A 6,724-nucleotide genomic window follows, 5' to 3' on the forward strand; every position below is an offset into this window, starting at 1 on the left:
GAGAGAGAGAGAGAGAGAGAAAGAGAGAGAGAGAGAAAGAGAGAGAAAGAGAGAGAAAGAGAAAGAGAGAGAGAGAGAGAGAGAAGAAAAGACGAGTAAAGAGCGAGCTTTGAAACTACGACTGCCAGAGGAGGATGAGAAGAAGAGAGAGTTTGCGAAAGAAAGTTTAATTTCTTACGAGTTTCGCAAAGTCTTTCGTGGCACACAACCCTCGGTCCTTTACCACCTGCGGGTCTCTCGACAAAATGCGTTCAACGAAACCCGAAACTTTTCCATGTTCATGTATAAATATATGTATTCTATTTATATATATATATATATATATATATATATATATGTATATAAGAATACTACATATATATATATATATATATATATATATGTATGTATATATGTAAGTATATAAGAATACTACATATATATATATATATATATACACACATACACGTAGCCAAATGTAAGTATGTACAGGAAAGGCACACGTGTCAGACATAAACATGCTTCTAGAGAAAGGAAACACACTATGAGAGAGAATTGGACCGGACTAAAACGGAAGTGGAATTAGTGAATGTTCTATAGCAGGGGTAGTCGAGGGGGGAGTAGAAAACCAAAGATGAAGGGAGGGCGTAAAGTGGACAATTGGAAAGAAAGACGTACCTATCGTGTCCGCTAGTCACGTTTAATGAAAAGTTCGTGACAAAAAGTAATAAATGAAAAGTCCACTTAATTACTGATTCGCGTGTTGCCTAGTAAGTAAGTACCTACCTAACTTTCTTATCGTAAGAAAAGCAAAGCGTTTTGAAATTTTTTTTAAATTTCCTCATAAATCATGATCGTTCTTTTTTATTGCACTCTCTCAATAATGATTATTTTGTTATTATACTCCTCAATAATCATTGAACATTGATCCCGTTGAACGTTAACTCGTTAACATGTTCATGATTAACGCGTGGTAATTTCATTAAAATTCGCTGAATACGTACGTAACGTGAAAATGCAATTAACGATTTATCTCAAATACATTTTACGTATTACCAAACGACAGAGTAACGTCCGTCGATATAGTAATATTTTAAATAATTCTATATATCATGATATATAGCACCGTTTGGTGTTTAAAGTATTATTGTAATACTTTGTGTTGCAGACCGTTAAGATACTTATTATAATTAATCGTAATCAATTTTTGCTTTGTTTTCTTTTCTTTCTTCTTTTTTCTCCTTTTATTTTCCATTTCGCACAAATTATCGTATGATAACTCGACTACTAATAATAATTCGAAATCAAAGTTAATGAAATAAAGCTTCACTTAATTACGGGCTAGCGTGTCATACTCGTTCATATTGTATGCAATAAAAGAGAGGGACAATAGATAAAGAGGAAACCGGACTATCGAAGCAAGGGAATGAATAGAATGAGAAAGCGAGAGAAAGAGAGAGAGAGAGAGAAGAAGAGAGGGAGAGGGAGAGAGAGAGAGAAAAAAAGAAGAGAAAAATTACTTGGTGCTAGAGGTGTTGAAACGTTGTTTGCACGGCTTTTTTTCAGTCTGTAGGATTAATGCGTAAACCGAGTATCTCATAACGAAAAGGTGGACTGTCCACGTAACAAATCGACGTAGATTCCGGAACATTTTTTCAACCCTCGAATCTATCCTCTCCCTCTGTCTCTCTCTCTCTCCCTCTCTCTCTCTCTCTCTCTCTCTCTCTTTCTCTCACTCTTTCGGTCTCTCTTTCGGTCTCTCTTTCTCTCTTCCTCTCTCTCTCCCTCTCACTCTTTCTCTCTCTCTTTCTCTCCCATGCTCTTTATCTGCCGAGCTATAAAGGGAAGAGTGATTTGTCGACGAAACGCAGACCGGTTAAGGCGGCCAAGTAAAACCTTCCTCCCACAAAGAAACTAAGAAGGTGAACAAAACAAACGTTCAGTGAACTGGAGAAGTAAAGAGAGAAAAAGAAAAAAGAGAGAGAAAGAAACTTTTCTCTTATCCCGCCGAAAAGAACTTTTATTCTTTTCTTACCTAACGGATCATCTTTTCAAGGTAATTTTATTACATAGGTCATAGGTCATTTCGATCTCACTCTTGCCATCTCATTTTTTTTATTTAACTGTTCCCATCATCATTTCTTTATCTTACTTTTATATTATATCGTGGTTAAAATTGACCCCATGAATTTATTTCAAAATGTATAGTAATCTATATCTAAATATATAAAATATGATAACGTAGATATAAGTATTAACTTTACATCTACGAAAAGAAAAAATTATTGTGTTCGTAGAAGAATATAATATTGAACGAAGCACAGTTGTCGACAAAACATAAACAAAATCATATCGATGACAAGAAATTGCTGGCCAATTGAAAGTCGTCCTACGAAATTAAACGATTGTGTAAGCAAAATAATCTGATCTTATCATTCTGCGTTTCTTTCTCTGTGTAATTATGCGCACGTTCGCATAATTCTTTTATATTAGTTGAAGACTGTTCATCACTCTTGGTTTTATAACCAAGATAATAAATAAACCATCAATGTTAATAAACCATGATAATAAACCATCAATAATTAGAATAGGTATAATTCTTGATCGATTTTGATCAATAAGATATTGATCTCATATTCGAAATAACAGAATTTAAGCTAAAACTTTGCTATTTCGAATTCGAAATATGTACATATATGATGACGATAATTTATAATGATAAAAGAAAAAAAAATGTCTCATCTCAAGGGATGATTTTTTTTTTAAATTTTCAATAAATCATGTCCTTCATAATTTCTACCCATGACCACCGATCGATAAATATGTCTCATATTTTAATTTATATTAAAATAATATAATATATAAGTATTCACAAATTATTTTTGACAAAATATTCGATAAAATCTTGTTTTTCCTCGAAAATATAAATAGTTAATATATATGTTAATTTAAGAACAAAACCGTCGTCTCTCTCGATTAATCCAAAACGCCATATCTACTTATGCGATACGATACTTTTCGAAAGAACAATAAAAATTTAATAACAATAATAATAACAATAACAATAACAAATATAATAACAATTGTCGAGTAATAATTTTCTTCGTTGTTATTAAGCGTGAAAAAGAAGAAAATGTTCTGCATTTTGTATTTTTCAAAAAAAGAAAAAGCGTCGAAAAATTGAAGGAAAACTTACATGGATAATTATAGAGATCATAAAGATTCGTCCTTATATCTACTAACTTACTCTATAGAAGAAAAATATCTTTGGCAAAGAGAAAACTATGAGTATAAATTTCTTTTTCTATTTTTTTTCTTTGCGATACCATTAATTGGAGTTGTACCTATTGTTATACAATCTGTACACGAATGCATCCGGATTTATTTTCATGTCGAAACATCGAGCGTGGAACGTAAGTACTTGCTGATGTCACCTCTGAAAGATTTTTTAAGATGCATATGTACCTATCGTATGACAGGCATTTTGAAATACTCGGGGAATTATTTACGTGCTTATTTCTCTCTATTTATAGATACGATAGGGATACAGAAAGAGTAAGAAGAAGAGAAAAAGAGACATACAGATCCAAAGAGAGAGCAAAGAGAGAGAGAGAGAGAGAGAGAGAGAGAGAGAGAGAGAGAGAGAGAGAGAGAAACAGGTCGTCGTATTTTCTGAGTATTCTGCATTTGAGTCATTGACCGAAGATGATATTTACATCGAACCTGATGAACGCTCCACTTCCTTCCTCATCCTTTTCTTTCCTCATCTAATCATATCATTCTCCAGTATTCACGAGACTTTATTGAATTTTCATTAATTGCTAAAGACGTCATGTCTCGGTATTTTAATCTAACGGGAATAAATATTCGTCGCTTAATAGTTAATAATCGTCTAGGAACTTTTTAAAATATCGTTTAATCTAATATGTCTGAATCGTCTCTGCACAATATCTAGATTCGTTATATATGGAAATGTTTTTGGGTGTATGGCCTATAAATGCAAATATTTAAATACCCGGTTATTCGTACAAATGGATATTTTTTCACCGGGAAGCAATAATAATGTAGTACCTGGCTGTCTAATTTGTTTAATTTTCAGACAGTTACAAATATATATTTTGCATATTTCGCATGTTTCATATTTTTCATTTTTATATATATATATACATTATATATACATGTATATATATATATATATATATTTTTTTTTTAATACGTATGTAAAAATATATTACATATTTGATTTGTTTTTCGTATGTATTTTTAAAAATACGATATTATTTATTGTAATTTCGGATCAATTTGTTGCAAATGCTACTATCAAAGTACCGATAAATTTATTGAGACCGGAAATATTCTATGACGTAGAAAAACATTTTATACGGTATCAAGTAATTTTCCAGAAAACTACAGAAATTAATAATGGCTCTAGTGTTCTTGAATCTATAATATTATAGTGCTATGATATATATTTTAGTACAATTTGAAACAGATAAGTGTTTCAAAATCAATTTCAAGAATTAATATAGTAATCAATTAGGTAAATCAGCTAAATGATTTGAAATCAGTATAGTATTTGATTTTCATTTCTAAATTAATGCTTTAAATGATAAACGATATGATCATATTAAAAATAAATCAACGTACTAATTAATTTAAGACTGGAGTGATAAAATAAGATATAACAAGATCACTATTGACACATTTCAATACTCTTATTATTAGTAACAGTAACACAATTCAAATAGTACATATTGTGGGATAATGTACAATACTGAAAGAAAAGCTAATCGTGAAGAAGAAGACGAATGAATGTTTAAATTGCATGCGTAAGACATTGACTGTTGCAAATATAACTTGGCGAAGTCTTGGTAACGAATATTGTCGTGATTTTCTTATGAAATATGTGGATTAAGATATTTCTAATGATTCCTAAGAGATGAAAAAAACTATCTCGAAGAATTCCATAAATTAACAATATATGATATTAAACATGATATTTATTATTGAAAATTATATGTGAATTTCAAAAGATGGGACAGCAATTTAATTATTTCAAAAATCTATGAGAATGAAACAACGATACTTCATTTATTTTCGAATAAATAATTTGATATCTTCGGTTAAAAACATATTTGTGAAAGATATCCTTTCGCATTGAACATTATGGCCTGTATAATTAGCAATATTTTACACAATGCATTTGTATAATATAAAAGAAATAATGTTTCCAACATATTTATTACATATCTCACATATTTTTCTCATACGTTCATATGTCTGTTATATTTTCCCATTTCACATATATTATTTACATATTTCAACATATTTTAAATGTATAAATATTAACCGTCTACGAATATTAAAAATAAATAGACAAGTTATATTACAATTTATATTATATTATAGACAATAAAAAATTGATTGAAAGTACTTGGGTTGATTTATTTTTCCATTGTAAATTAATATAGTTTTTTTTTTTTTATTTAAAATTCAATTAGCTCAGCGAAAGAAATTTTCAAATATTTTTATTCCTTTTTTCTTTCTTTTTGTTCTGCATTTTTATTTTTTTTAAATGAGTTTTATTGATATATGAAGCTGGTACGTACGTATAAATTTTATGTATCCTATATATATATATATGCTTTTATTGTTGGCGCAACACATCGATCGTAAACGAACGAGAAGAGGTTCCCATTAACCCGAATTAAAGTAACGCGGCTTGGCTCTTATTGTTAGTCGCGATTCGATGATCACAATCTCCTTATTTCCCGGCCTAATGTACCATTTGCCTTACTTACTTACTTTTTATCCCTCTTATCTATGCTAACCCGTAGTGCAATTATTCATTTTAAAAAAATTAAAAATAAAACTGTAGACAAAGTATCAATAAAAATTAATTAATATCTGATTATTAATCCCCATTCGCTGGTTATTATCTCATTAATTGAAATTCTATAGGAGGTAATATTATTCCGACTTCGTTGAAAATAATTAAAATTAATATTAATACGGATAGTAGTTGTTTTTTATTTTTATTGCTAAATTATATCTATAACAGATCTTTAACGACTGTTGAAATGGATTGCAAAGAAAAAAAATAAAAGGAAAAAAAAAAAGGAAAGAACAAAAATTCAGTAAATTTGATGTTGGAGATAAATCAGGTACAAAAGATATATAGATAAAGAGAAACTTTTGAAAATTAGATTAAACGAGATTTCAAATTTGATAACGTTCGTAAGCCAATGCGATATTGTATAGGTATGCGTTGTTTCTCGTTTATCTACGAATGAGATGTAACAAACTTATGTTAGTAATCGTTGATCTTCCTAACGTCACCAAATGGATTGCTTCGCTGAGCTAATTGAATGCTCGTTGCTGCATCTGATTAGGGTAGTGGTTGCCGTTTATACTATGCCGTTTATAGCATTTGCACACACATACACACACATAATATATGTATACATATATACATATATAGATATATAGGTACGAACACCCTGTTTCAATGATTATGTCCGTGATAGTAGGGTCGTTTCCGGGAAGGTTTCCCCTTCTCGAAATTATCTCGTAATGTTATATATACGAATAGAAACGGTCGACTAAATATTTCGAATTGATTAGTTTTCAGATTCCTTTAACTAAGATATTTGATTATTATATGTATGCCATACGAAAAAATACTCATCAGAAAATAGAAAGACCATATAAACCTTTCTGATTATTAAGTTAAATTAAGTTGAAT

This window comes from Vespa velutina, chromosome 1 (assembly GCF_912470025.1).
Source record: "Vespa velutina chromosome 1, iVesVel2.1, whole genome shotgun sequence".
Classification (NCBI taxonomy): domain Eukaryota; kingdom Metazoa; phylum Arthropoda; class Insecta; order Hymenoptera; family Vespidae; genus Vespa; species Vespa velutina.